Below are 15,070 nucleotides of genomic sequence, written 5' to 3'. Positions count from 1 at the left end.
TATTTAGACAGCGCCGTCTGGGGGAATTTATGTAAATATATCGCAGAGGGGTAAGAGCATAAGAGTTAATAGGGCCGGTTTAACATTACCTACTTGAACATTAGAGTTTACCCAAAGCAATGATTTTAGTTTTGGCATAAATTCTTCCGATTCTCTTTTAGAGTGTTGTAAAACAGAGTCAGTTACCTATGAAGGCCTCTTCTGGTCGGTAGCAGTAAAGCCACCACAAGGGCAAGTGATGAGAGAAGGGCATGGCCAGGGTATTGGGGTAGAGGTGGTGACTAGGACATCGCATAGATTAGGAACAGCTTTCACAGTGGCAACAGTTGTGAGTCAGCACGCCTGATTCAAATCCAGGCTTTGTCACCTGCCAGCTATGCGAACTTGAGCAAGATATTTGACTTCCCTGAGCCTCAGATTCCTCAACTGTAAATGGGGATTGGCGATTTGACCTGCCTGTCAGATTTGTGCACATTAGAGAAAACATAAGCCAAGCACTTTGCCCAGTGCCTGGCACAGAACAGACATTAGCTAACTAAAGGTCAGCAAAGTAACTGTTTAATTAAATTGTTAATTTAATTAAATTAACAGAGTTAATTAAATTAACATAGTTACTTAAATAACATAGTTAATTAAATTAACAAAGTGGAAATTGAGCCCCCCTCTAAATCCAATACATGAACATTTCTGGTGGCAAAACAACTCGTGAATCTTTAACTTTAGATAGACTTTTTGCAATTCGGCTATAAGTGTGCAAGTTTCCCGCTGTGAACGGTTTTAGACTTCACAAAATATGAAGATATTGCTGTGGGATTGTAAAGTCAGGGCAACGATTTAGTGGGTACCGACAGAAATCAGGGTTCCCACCATGCTTCCCAAAGCCATTTGCTAAGAAATATTAACAGTACGACAAAATCGTGTTCACTGTGATGTCTAGTGACCCATTTTAAGGTCTCTCACTGAAGCTTGCTGTATTTTATTTTTTAAAATAGAAACTTGTAAGAGGATCTGAACTAGACTTTCTGTGGCTTTCTCTGTAGTTGGTCTGGTATGTTAATGACACCAGGTTTTAATTTTAGCTTCCTAACGACCTAGGTAATAGCATGAGATAGGGTGATCAGCCACCAGTTGCTTAGGCTTGTGACAGATAAGGCTAACTGCTATCAGTTTCTGGTCTGTGTGTGGCTGGAAGATGAATGAAAAATACTTTTTAAGTCAGGGCAAGTAGAGCTGGGAAGCAAGTAGAGCAAGCAGAGCAGGGAAGGCTCTTTAGAAAAGTAATTTATAGAAAATGTAGGGATGTCCTCTTTACACCTTCAACATGTACTGAAATAACTTGATACCATTTTTAGACCAACAGGGTTCCGATCTCCCTAACAAAGACCTGTAATCCACTTTAGTTTTACTTCCTTGGTTAGGCCATAATATTTACGAGCCCAAACAGACAGAGGAGGTGTGTGATATCGAGGGTCCACATTAGAATTTCCAAACCCATATTGGTGAAGAATATCAAGGCTAAAGAATAGCCTTGGAATTGGGATTCAGTCCTAATTTGCCAGTCTCTAAATTTTTGGTCTTAAACAGTGTTATGTCCAACCCCTATCAATTCTTTCAGGGATTCAGGGTTCGAAGACCTCTGGCACAAGATTCAAGAGACTGAAGAAGAGCCCCAGAGCCAGCAAATGAGACATGGGATTTTACTGGGGGCTCACATGCAGGGGGACAGGGTCCAGCGGCAGTGGGCTGTACAGGAGAAGCGCAACTATTTGCAAAGAGCATCAGTTTATACAGCATTTTCACTTAACACCCTCCCTCTAACAACCTCCATCTGGCAACCTTCATTAAATCCAAAACAAAGATCCCCAGTATGGCCCATGTTCCATAGGATGGGGGCCGAGGGTGGAAGGTGCGGTGGGAGATGCTCAGATGTTCCTCATAGACAAGGAATCAATCTCTGTATTGGCCACTCCCGGATTCCCGAGCTCAGAACACACATTCAGGTGCATCTGCCCTACAGGAGCATGCTCAGATTATGCTTAAGTTATTGCTGTCAGGTGTGTCTACCATAAAACCAATATGCCTTAAAGAATACCAGACTAATTATTAGGGAGCTGAATCAGGATTGGGGGAAATAAGTTCTCATTGCCCACGTCAAGCTCAGGACATATGCCATTGACACTGAGTCCCATGAGACTGGGGCCCTGGTAATTCTTTGTTTTTATTTATTTTTATTTTTTTACTTTTACTTTTGGTAATTCTTTCTATACTTCTTTGCTTTGTGACCAAAAAAGAAAAGGAACCTGTATTCCAGCAATATAAAAAAATAATTTCAGAAAGTCCAAGGTCCTTGCAGACCATGTTAAATTCCAGAACATTGGAATTTAACATTCCAATGTTAAATTAAGCATTGCTGTATTGGGAGCCACTGGTCCTGAAGAGGATTTTCTATCCTGGTCCTGAAGAGGATTTTCAATATTGAGGGGAGGGTACATTTTAGAAAGTCCACTGAATCAAGATAATTCAGTTATTGCTGGGGGCAAGGTGCTCCTGGTGCTACGCATAACTCTGAACAGTATCGGTTGGCTATGCTTGGTTTGTCTGAGTCCAGCCGAGCTACAGTGAAGTTAACTACTTCCTTATTACCTGTGGGAGAGGATGCCTGCCTCCTGGCCAGCTGAAAGAGAGCGGCTGCATTCGAAGGGGTCAGGTGGTGCTATTGCTCTGTAACAAGGGAGGTGGGGAGGAAGTATAAGGGGACATCAGTCGGAGCAGAGCTATGGGAGGAAACGTTCTACAGGATAAAGTGGTGGGTATTACTGGTTCTTGAAAATGCTACCTAAGTAGGCTTCTCAGCTAAGGCAGGATTCCCAAAAATATAATGCTCAGAAAGATCGAGTGGGAGGGGCGACTGGTGAGAATGTAATCAGTGTGGAAGTATGATATTTTGGCTGTGGATCTGAGTTGATCAATCTGCTTAGTGGATGTGAGTCCCCCTACCCACCCTTGTCTGATTGTGGCTCCTGGGAGGTAAGTAGAGCTGGGCAGGAGGCTCATTCAGCGGCTGCTATGGGAGCTTCGCCGAGGGTGGCAGCTCAGGCTTTAATTATGATTATTTTTTGAATCAGATCTGGATTCAAATCTTAATATGTATCTTCCTTGTTCCTTTATTTCTTTATTTGTAAAGTAGTAAAAATACCTTCCAGTGTTGCTGTGAAGATTAAATGAGATAATATATGCAGAACAAAAGTGCTTGGTAGAGAGTAGAAGCAAGCCAGTAGTTCTCAGCCTTGGCTGCACGTTGGAACCAAGGGAAACATTAAGAATGACTGCTGCCAGGCTTCACCAAAGACCAATCAAATCAGAATCCCCGTGGCTCCACGCAGCCGGGGTTGAGAACCCCTCTACTAAAAACTTATTTGTACTGAGAAAAATCTCTCTTTCTAAAGAAGAGGGGTGGAGTTCGGATAACTTCTAGTCAAGTCTTACGTAGTTAACTACCACTGATTTTCTTTTGTATAAAGTGATAACTTAGAAAAAGTATAGCTACCTCTGTTTTGTAAATCCCTTTAGATACAGTCCTGGTTCTAGGCAATTCCCTTTGTTTCTCAAGCTTAGGTGAGCAGACTTGGGAAGATCTGGGAATTAAAAAACAACCCTCTGGAGCCCTCCCTTTTTGAGAAGCTGGTCTGTCTAATCAGGTTTAAAGCAGGAGCATGTGGGCTAAGTGGGACTCCAGCAAGGAAGGGAGGGTCCTCCGCCAGCCTCCTCCCAGGCCTCCTTAGAAGTGATCTGGCGCTGGCCGAGGCTCATTGGTAGAGCCAGATGGCCTCTCCCCAGCAGGGCTTCTGTTCTCCCCTCCTCCTCCCCTGCACTGTGGGCTGCCCCTGTGGATCACCCAAGGCAGGGGAATTACGCAGATTGCAGATGTGAGCTTTCATTTCCTGTGTTTCCTCCTGTAGCTATTGGAAAATTCTAGTTTGAAGATAATATGGCTTTTCCAGAAACTCCTGGATTGTTCCTGAGACCAGGCTGAATGTAATCCTGAGTAGGAAACCAAAGGGAGGAGAATTTGGCCTCCTTGTCTCCTGAGTTTCTAGGTGTAGCCACATAGAAGAAAGAAAATAGTCCTCGTTCAGGCAGGCAGTTGAGTCAGGTTTATCTAGGGCTGAACTGCTTGAGCTGAGACACTATCAGAGGGGCTGAAGGGCCATTGTGCCCACATTGTCATTTTCTACTTTATCCAGGCAAAGATAATTGTGTACTGAAATGTTCTTATTCACATTTAAAAATATAAAAAACAAAAGAGGTCAAATAATAGATAAAATTAGTTAAAAAAAAAAAAAACACCTCATATACTTAAAGAAAAATAAATGATTTTGAAACCCTAAGACATTTCTGATAATAGAACAAAATGGTCTTAAGGGCCTAGACCAAGGTGACTGAAAATGTTTAGCCTATGTTCTGTATATTTATGTCAGTTCAAAGAACAGCTTTATTGGGATATAATTGATATACCATACAGCTTACCAACTTAAAGTGCACAAGATTCAGTAGTTTTTAGTGTATTCGCAGAGTTGTGCAACCACCACCACAACAAATCTTAGAAAACGTTCATCACTCTCAAAAGAAGCCCCATATCTTTTAGCTCTCAGCTTCAAATTCCCCCTCGGACCCCCAACTGCAGGCAACTCTGAAATCTACTTTCTCTGTCTATGGACTTGCTTATTCCGGATATTTCATGTGAATGGAATCACATAATATTAGGCCTATTTTGTCTGACTTTTTTCACTAAGCATAATGTTTTCAAGGTTTAGTCTTGTAATATCAATATTTCATATCTTTTTATGACTGACTAATAGTCTATCATGGATATACCACATTTTATCCATCAGTTGATGAACATTTGGGTTGTTTCTATCTCTTGGCTATTATGAATAATGCTGCTATGAATTTTTTGTGTGATGTTTTTATTTCTCTTGGCTGTATACTTAGGAGTGAAACTGCTGAGTCAAACGGTGACTCTATATTTAAGTTTTTGATAAAACTCTCACTGTTTCCCAAAGTGGTTGCACGATTTTACATTCCCACCAGAAGTGTATGAGGATTCTAATTTCTCCACATCTTCAACACTTGGTATTATTTCTTTTTTATTATAACTGTCCTGGTGGGTATGAAACACCCTGGTGGGTATGAAATGGCATCTTATTGTGGTTTTGATTTGCATTTTGCTTATGCCTAAGGATGAGCATCTTTTCTTGTGCCTTTCGGCTATTTGTGTATCTTTTAAAAGATTTCTATTCAGATCTTTTGTCTATTTTTTGATTGGGTTGTTTATTGAGTTTTAAGAGTTGTTTATATCTTCTAGATACAGTTCATTTGTCAGATATGTGATTTACAAATATTTTCTTTCTATAAATTGGCTTTCACTTTCTTAACAGTGTTTTTTGAATTGCAAAAGTTCTTAATTTTGATGAAGTCCAGTCCAATTTGTTTTCTTTTCTATTGTTATTTGTGCTTTCGGTGTCATAGCTAAGACACCATTTCCAAATCCAAGGTCATAAAGATTTACCCCTGCTTTCTTCTTAGAATTTTATAGTTTCAGCCGTTATACTTTATGTATTTGATATATTTTAATTTTTCTGAATGGTGTGAGGTCAGGGTCCAGTTCCATTATTTTGCATGTGAAGGTCAATTTCACCATTTACTAAAAAGAGTATTCTTTCCCAGGAAATACTTCTCTTAAGGGCAGAATTTCCATAGGCAATCCTGTTTTGGTGTCTAATGAGAGACCCACAGGCAGAGAAGGGAGACCATTTAATAAGCCTTAGTGTCCAAGTCTGAGTCCTTCCAAGCAAAGCTCACATGCATGTTGGTCTCCTACTTGACCCCATGACAGGACTTCCTAGACAGTCACTGCACACTGTCTGGCTAAGCGGTGATGACTGCCAGGGCTAACATGAAGGGGTAGTGTTCTAGGAGACATATGTTTTGGAGAATTAAAACAGTACAGTTCACTATAGCTGTGTGGAGTTTTTTGTGCACATGGGACACCTTGGGGAAGTTGTGGAATAGTCAGTTGGATATAGAAAACCAGAGCTTTGACCAGAAGAGAGATCTGTCTAGAGAGACTTGAGATGTTGGCAAATAGACGGGAGTAGAGTTGACCTCCGCAGAGTGAGTGACAAGACAAGATAACCTGGGATTGGGCCCAAGGAATTGGATGAGCCACAAGTAGGACTGCAAGGGACTGGCTCAAGAGGTGGAAGGAAAATCAGAGTATTCGCAAGGAAGCCAGGACAAAGGGAAATTTGAGGCGAGCTCACCATGGTGTTGAAAGTTGTGAGAGGTCAGGTGAGGTGCAGACTGAAGAGTGTCCATCTGATTATCATGAGGAGGTTGTTGGCAACCTTGGTGAGGATGGTTTCAGTGGAGCAGTGAAGATGGAAGCCAGATGCTATGATCTGAGCATGAGCTGGATGGGTGCAAAAGCTTGTTAGGTGAAATCTGATAAGAGACAGAGATAGGTCTCAGAAAACCAATAAGATGATCATTTCTTGGAATTTAAAGAAAATCCAAGATCAAATAAAAAGCTTAGCTGTCGGGGCCGGGCGCGGTGGCTCAAGCCTGTAATCCCAGCACTTTGGGAGGCCGAGACGGGCGGATCACAAGGTCAGGAGATCAAGACCATCCTGGCTAACACAGTGAAACCCTGTACTAAAAATACAAAAAATTAGCCAGGTGCGGTGGCGGGTGCCTGTAGTCCCAGCTACTCAGGAAGCTGAGGCAGGAGAATGGTGTGAACCCGGGAGGCGGAGCTTGCAGTAAGCCGAGATAGCGCCACGGCACTCCAGCCTGGGTGACAGAGCGAGACTCCGTCTCAAAAAAAAACAAAAACAAACAAACAAACAAAAAGCCTAGCTGTCTGAGGAAAAAAACGTCTGAGGGAAGATGAGCATGCTCATGTCTACCAAATCCAGCTTGTGTGTTCAACATCAGACTGCATCATTATCTCAGACATTCCTGAAGAAATGGGTTCTGCGTGGTGGGGTAATTAATCTCAATTCAGAATAGGCTTTGTTAAATAATATTTACTGGAGGATAAAGCAATGACTCCTTAAGCTAATGTTTCTCATAAGGGCCCATATAATCAACTGCATCAGAAATCCAGAGTGCCAGCCAGGCACGGTGGCTCACATCTGTAATACCAGCACTTTGGGAGACCGAGGCAGGAGAATCACTTGAGCTCAGGAGTTCAAGACCAGCCTGAGCAACACAGAACCTATCTCTACAAAAAATTTTAAAATTAGCTGGTGTGATGGCACTTGCCTGTAGTCCTAGCTACTTTGGAGTCTGAGGCAGGAGGACTACTTATGCCCAGGAAATCAAGGCTGCAGTGAGTCATGGTTGCATGCTGCAGTCTAGCTTGGACAACAGAGCAGGGACATAGCCTGCACCAGGATTTCATAGTGTAAGCCCCAGTTTTGTGAACTCTAGTTTGGAAAGACCTGGAAGGCATTTGTCCAATGTACAACTGATGATGCGAATACTTATTAGCCATCCCATTCAGGAGATTCTCCAGCAATTTCATGGCATGGGTAGCTGGAGCCAGATTAAGGGCCCTACCAACTGGGCAGTTGATTGGAACCAGCATCTATAGATGAAGTGAAAAATCTTCCTGGAATAAACAAAGTACAAAGTGGGTCCACTTCTGTCAGAGTAGATAGTGGGGAAGAAAATCTTTCCTAGCCTCAACTATCTTCCTTAAATATTTTTCAGAATATCACAAGGTGGCTGTCAGCTAAGATTTTTAAACAGCATTATGTATGATTCAGTGTTTCTTGCTTTGAACTAGTGATTCATTTTGTTATCTAAGTTTTAAATCTTGTAATAATTCTCTCAAGTGTTCTGGTTTGGAAAACTGCCAAAAACAAAACTCAACAACAGAAAAGCCTCCAAACAAAAACCCCAAACCCAAACTCAGAAGTAAGTATAGGCTGGGCGCGGTGCCTCACGCTTGTATTCCCAGCACTTTGAGAGGTTGAGGTGGGCAGATCACTAGACCCCAGGAGTTGGAGTCCAGCCTGGATGGATGAAACCCCATCTCTACCAAAAAAAAGGGATATGATGGTGTGTCCCTGTAGTCCGAGCTACTTGGGAGGCTTAGGTGGGAGGATGGCTTGAGCCTGAGGGGCCAAGACTGCAGTGAGCCAAGATCACACCATTGCACTCCAGCCTGTCAGCCTGAGACAGAGCGAGACCCTGTCTCCAAAAAAGTATGAGCTACATGAAACTAAGACCTGTTTTGCTTAAATTTATCAGAAAATGGACTCTGTCCTGGCCAGCAAAAGTAGTTGAGGAAGATTCTGCTTCAGCCAAAAAAATGACTAGCAGAAAATTAGTTTCACTTCATTCCAGTAAATAAATGTGGAACAAAAACTGTGCACTCTGAGTTTCAGGGGGTTCAAAACTATTTGCTTTTCTGGGTTCCTATTGGCCTTGGTTGAGTCTGCAGGTAATCATGACTATTTAGAATTACTGAATTAAATAACTGAATGGAGTTGAGTTCTAAGAAGTACTTACTGAGTACTAACTGAAGACAAAGTTTCTGCCATCATCAAGTTAACAGAGCAAGACAGATATTAAGTAATTACAATATTATTTTGCACTTCTATTAGGTGAGGGTTATGTGTTGATGGACTCATGATAAAATATTCTGAGTGTGTAATATGTAACACATAAAGAACATAAAATGCAAGTACCTAAAAAAATTGAGAAATTTAACACTCACAGATTCCATTTTGAGTTTTAAAGAATAAAAATAGACAGGGCACGGTGGCTCATGCCTGTAATCCCAGCACTTTGGGAGGCCAAGGCAGGCAGATCACCTGAGGTCAGGAGTTCAAGACCAGCCTGGCCAACATGGTGAAACCCCATCTCTACTAAAAATACAAAAAATTAGCCAGGTGTGGTGGTGGGCACCTGTAATTCCAGCTGTTTGGGAGGCTGAGGCAGGAGAATCACTTGAAACTGGGAGGTGGAGGTTGCAGTGAGCCGAGATTGTGCCGTTGCACTCTAGCCTTGGGGACAGCAAGACTCCATCTCAAAAAAAATTAAATTAAATTAAAAAGAATATAAATATTAGAAATGTAACATGCTTTGACTTTTAGGAATAATTCCAAGTTTTCATAACTTTTTTGTCTGGGAGGCTATCTAGACTTTCTTACTAGCAAATGTCCATAAATTAATTACTTACGTATTTTCTAGGGACAATATTGGAGGAATGCTTAAAACATTGTAGACAAAAGTGTTGAAATGTTTGCACCATCATGAAACTGTGAGTTGAAAGCATTAGCCCAAGTCCTTTCACTTGTTCAGTTTTGTTTCCTTTTTCTTTTTTGGAGATGCAGTCTTGCTTTGTTGCCTAGGCTGGAATGCAGTGGTACAATCTCAGCTCACTGCAACTGTTCAAGTGATTCTCCTGAGTCAACCTCCTGATTAGATGGGATTATAGGCACCTGCCACCACACCTGGCTAATTTTTGCATTTTTAGTAGAGATGGGGTTTCACCATGTTGGCCAGGTTGGTCTCAAACTCCTGACCTCAGATAATCTGCCTGCCTCAGCCTCCCAAAGTGCTGGGATTACAGGTGTGAACCACTGCGCCTGGCCTTTAGTTGTTTTCATCCTATAAATCATACCTCCTTTGCTTTGAAAAATTAAATCAGTAATATTTATCACATTTTCCTTATTCCTATTATTATTAGCAAGTCTATTGAACTAGCAATGTCTCACTTTTCATGAAAATGAGTTCCTAAAACGCAGTGGTGGTTACCCTGAAACATGCACATTCTTAATATTTGGATTTAATCTGGAAGGATGTATAAACCATGTAAGGAATATGTGAACAGCTCTCAGAATCTTGTTAACTTGGTATCCCAGAGGACAGAAATAACCTCTGCAATCACCTGTTAATTTCTCTGATGGGTGGTTTTGGCGTTTTCAGAGTTTAATCAACCTAATTCTTTGAGCTGGAAGCTGGGGGCTAGAGATAGCATGTGATGTATAGGGGAACCCTATGTTGGAACTTGGCCATCTTCCAACGGGAATGGGCTCATACAAGGATTTCTGCCCTTGGGTTTTTTTTTTTTTTTTTTAACTCACATAAAGCTGGAAGGAAAAAAATCTGGCATAGTCTATAGATGTAGTGAATAGGATGGAATGTGAATCAGACAGACCAGGGTTGGAGTCCTGATTCTGTAGTCAAAGGCTGTATGACTTAGACAAGACATAAAACCTCTCTGTGCCCCCATTTTCTATCTATAAATTGGAATCTACTTTGCAGACATGCTAAATGAGAAAACAAAATTTTAACTGATATACCAACATGTCACAAACATTGTTACTGTTGCTGAAAAACAATGACTATAAATGATATATGTACTTTATTTTTGAAGAAAACTCATACATTTAAAAGCGCTTTATTATTTTAAAATTTTCAAAGAAGACTCAAACTTCTTTCTGAACAATGCCCGTGATGAGATGCTTGCCCTTGATTCCAGGAACTGAAACATGTGGCAAGTGGAAGCGATTTGATTTTGTAGAACAAGCACACTTGATTCAGCTAATGGGAGGGCAGAGGTATGAAGAATGTGGGAAGTGCTCAGCCTCAATAACCTCATTCTTCTAAATGAGTGACAGTCATGTGGGGCAAAACAAGAAGGGCACTTGCTGAACCCACCAGTCCACCAAAGATACTAAGCGCTGGCATGCAACTAGATGGTTTCACTTGCAGGGTCCTGGGGATAAATGAGGTCTATTCCCGCAGTGGCTTAGAGCACTCATGAAACCTTCTCATGAAATCTGGAAAGGAGGGAGCCCTGCTAGAGAGTGGGCTGGGCTCTCTGCTTTCCCTCTGTCAGATGCACACCCAGAAAGGAATGGAAAACACACCCCCAGCTCAGAGGAAGCCAAGAAATGAACATGAGAAGGTCCACAGAAACAGGGCCAAGTGTGACACACCAGACACAGGCATGACATTGATGCTTACCTTCAGTGGGGATTCCCAGAGTGACCAAAGTGTGGAAATCAGGAATTGGTCTAAAAGAAGCCTTGACTTGAGAAATCTGGAGGCATTGGCCTTTATTGGTTAATCAAAAATCTCATTTTGATTGGGGAAAAATAAGTTGTTCCTAGGTAAATCCATTCCCTGAATTGGGGGGCAGCGGGAAAGGACTTGGTTTGTGTTTGGGGAAAATTTACTATCGGTTGTTTCTTGCAGACTTTGGAAGGGACCCTTGGATTTCAAAAGCAGGCACAGCCAGACTGTGTCTTTCCTCATGTCTTCTGAGTCATTTACGATGTCTCATGTGGCCAGTTATCAGTGAACGGTGTCATTGCTCAGACATGGTGCCCCTGCTCCGTCTTTTGTGTTTGAGATGGAATCTACACAAATATTTGCGGATTGAGTCTCCTGTGCTAAGTGTTGGGGGTGCAAAATATGAACAAAAGTCTTTAATGTCATGAACCTCACACTCTAGAGATAGTTGGATACACAAAACTTTTCCACTCTAACTTCTTGTTTTTTCATTGACTCATCTACATTGAAAAATGTAGCAACCTGTTTTGAGATGGATTAGATGTAAATTAAACTTCTTTTGGTACAAAGTCATTTCTCTCCTGGAGTAAGCGTAATGACACTTTTTATGATACCCAGTGGCTCTCGAAGAGCAATAAAAAATGTTAATGGTTAATGTTTGACTGAAGCTGAAGGGAGAGGCTGGGAGGCAAAGCAGGGAAGAGGGAGTGTTCCCCGGGGAGATAACTCCAGTCGTAGCAAGAGTCTCAACCACTGAATGGAAGAAAAGGACTTTTAACCACCATTTTGTGATTTACAGAAAGGTAAGGGCTGGCATGTCTTAACTGTCAGTAACATATTTATTCCAGAAGGACAAAGTAGATGGAGGGGAAGGACCCTTAAAAAGTTGCTTGACAAATTTTTTCCTTGAGGTGGGCTATGTAGATGCAGAGAAGGGAAATTTGTTGCTGGCGTGACAAATTTAGCTTGTGGAGCACTTTTTTTTTTTGTAGTTTCTTTTCATTGGTCTATATTTTATAAATTCATTTGATGAAGTGGCTGCAGTGAAATCAAGCTTGGCAGTGGAATTAAAGGGGAGATTGAGTTCTCTGATGTTTAAATAAGTATCACACCCATTATTCATGATAAGCGTATAAAAGCCCCTGGTCTTAAGGTGCTCTAGGGCTCTTGCATTCTAGAAATTGGGGTTGGAATCACATTCTCAAAAAGCATGTCATTCTGTCTACTTCTCAGAGAATGAGATTCAATTTGGGATTCTTAGAATTGTCTGGGACACAGTAAGGGAGGGAACATGCAAAGAAGAAAAGAAGCCTTTTTGTAAAAGCGCTAGAATAAGAATTGAAGACAGACAGACAGACCTGCCTTCACAAGTGGGAGAAGAGGCTGATGTGCGTGTTACTCAGCTTCCTGGACTGCTTTTGGCCTTGGTGGTGGAGGTATCACCTGCTTATGTGTGGTTATTTTTATGTTAAGTCATGCACAACTTATTGGTATCCCCATCTTTGCCTCTGTCTTGGTCTTTTGTTTATGACAGGTGACTTTATGGGGACAGATGCTCTCTGTGGTAGGGGATGCCGAGCAGCAGATTGGAAGGACAGTTCCTTCTCTAACATTTTCTTGTCTTTATTTTTCTTCAAAAACTTAAATAACAAATGAGGTATTATTTGAAAGAAGAAAAACACATGTTTAGAGAAAGGGAGATGGATGCTATTCAGCTCTTACCAGGAAATAAAGTGAGTCTTTTACTGAGAGAGGGTTTCTAGTGAGTTACAGCGCCATATGAGTCTTCAGGGTTGGCCAGATGAGTTAGGCCAGTTTCATCATCTTCCAGCCTGTGGGCACAGAACAGAGAGCTGTCACTCTCGGAGCCTTAATGTTTTTCATCTATAAAATGGAGAGACTTGCCTAACCAGGTAGTTGTGAGAAGTAAATTAGATAAGTAGGTAAAGAGCTTACTATGTTGCTTGGTGCATGGTACACATCCAGTGCATGTTAGCTCTCTGTTCCATGAGAAAGTTCAAGTAGGTGACTCAGGATGAATTGAGAAATTGCTGTTTCATTCTTTAGAAAAATAAAAAAAAATCGGTAATGCCATAAAAATAGCATCTACCATTATGCAAGAGAGGAGCTAATTCTATATTCAGGAAGTGGGATTCAAAAATATGAGAATAATAAAACTATTGGTTTTGCATATATATATATATACACACACAGACATATATATATATGAAGCATTTTTTAAAGCCCCTCTTATGGTTCCCATGTAAGTCTTTGGGTGAGGTGCAGGTGTGGCATCCTTTGAAACTCATCCAGATGACCCCTGAAAAAAGTCATCACTGTTCAAGGTGAAGGTTACATTTCCGGTACCTCCTCCTTTCTCATTCAAAAGGCAAAATATGGCTGGATGTGGTGGCTCATTCCTGTAATTCCAGTACTTTGAGAAGCTGAGGAGGGAGAAGCACTTGTGCTGGAGTTCAAGACCAGCCTGGGAGGTCTGAACATAGGAAGACCATGCCTGTACAAGAAAATTAAAAATTAGCCAGGCATGATGGCACTTACCTGCAGTCCTAGCAACTTGGAAGGCTGAAGTGAGAGGGTTCCTTAAGCCCAGGAGTTTGAGACTGCAATGAGCCATGGTTGCGCCATTGCATTCCAGCCTGGGTGACAGAGTGAGAACCTGTCTCAAAAAACAAAAAAAGTTGAATGATGTGCAAAATATATCCTGGCAGAAACTCTACCTTTTGTTCCATTGTCAAAAAAAAAAAAGTCTAGAAGGATGTGTCCCTCATTTTTCTTCCACATTAACAGTGACACCTCTGAGGAGGAAAGCTGGGCATTGTCATGCTCCTTGCTCTGGAGGCCGACAAACAGTGCTTGCACAGAAGCTGGTTCACATGGATAGAGATGTATAGATTTGACATAAAATTGCATCGATTCAGAAATCCCTGGTGTCAGATTTAGAATGGGGCTAGTTGTTCTGTAACTGCTCGTTGATTATCCAAAGAAAGACACGCTGAATTTTAAGGGAATATCTATTTACTTATTTGTTACTTGTGAGAACAGACAGCAATGTTTACTTAGGTACAAGAAATATTAACTTAATAAAAGCAGATATTCCCCTCGTGGTTGAGGTATTAATTACACTAAAGTTGAATTTTTTTTTCCACTTAAGCAATACGTAACAAACTAAGCTATATTTGATTGTTGTGTATGTGGTACAAAGAAAATTTCTCTTCAAATATTCTGTAAGACTGACATGGAATTCTCTCATTCATGATATTTCTGAGTTATTCATTTCTGACCATATACTTATTACTTAAAAATATTAGGACTTGTTCTTAAGTGAGGGACAAAGAGAATGGAAATGGTAGATTTGTTCCCTTAACATCTAAGCGAAAGATGAGCTCTCTTCCTCACCGAGAGGCCATCTAGCAGAGTGGCTTGGTGCTTGGCCCCTGCATTCACACTACTTCCTCAAGTGCTCTAAGCTCAGTTTCCTGCTCTGTGGTATAACAACAGGACCCACATTATATGATCGTGTGGTTCAAGTAAGTTGCCCAAAGTGCTTAACTTAGCTTGCATTTGTTGAGCATTTGCTATTTTTTAAAACAGTTCCAATGATTTTTAAGAAAACAATTCATGAATGAGATTTCATTGTGGTCTGGCATCTTTTATTAAGCAGAATTAAATTTTTTTCCCTTCCTCTCCTACCCATCCCAGTTGTCAGTTATGATTTAATTACAGAAATCAGAAAGTGAACCTGCTATAGTTAAGCATGACTGCACAATCTTGTCATTAAAATTCCTGCCTTGGATCACCTTGCAAATGAACTGGTATTAGAGTAAGTTCCTTCCTTCCTTCCTTCCTTCCTTCCTTCCTTCCTTCCTTCCTTCCTTGCTTTCCTTCCTTCCTTCCTTCCTTTCCTTCCCTCCTTCCCTCCTTCCCTCCTTCCCTCCTTCCCTCCTTCCCTCCTTCC

General features: G+C 41.3%; 1 protein-coding gene across 2 annotated transcripts in view; it reads left to right on the top strand.

Moving 5' to 3' along the window:
• Positions 1–2,921: 2,921 nt before the first annotated feature.
• The window catches only part of CDH17 (cadherin 17), a 90,262-nt gene continuing 78,113 nt past the window's right edge, over positions 2,922–15,070 (top strand). Inside the window, exon 1 of one of the 2 annotated variants that reach the window (XM_023222866.2) lies at positions 2,922–3,027. The gene's annotated coding sequence lies outside the window, so the exon portion shown is untranslated. Of the gene's footprint in view, positions 3,028–11,824; positions 11,898–15,070 lie in introns of those variants that run through there. The other variant, XM_023222865.2, reaches the window with a different exon arrangement.

Source organism: Piliocolobus tephrosceles, chromosome 7 (assembly GCF_002776525.5).
Source record: "Piliocolobus tephrosceles isolate RC106 chromosome 7, ASM277652v3, whole genome shotgun sequence".
NCBI classification, from domain to species: domain Eukaryota; kingdom Metazoa; phylum Chordata; class Mammalia; order Primates; family Cercopithecidae; genus Piliocolobus; species Piliocolobus tephrosceles.
Note: the sequence above shows the minus strand (reverse complement) of the source record. Positions and strands in the feature narration are given on the sequence as shown.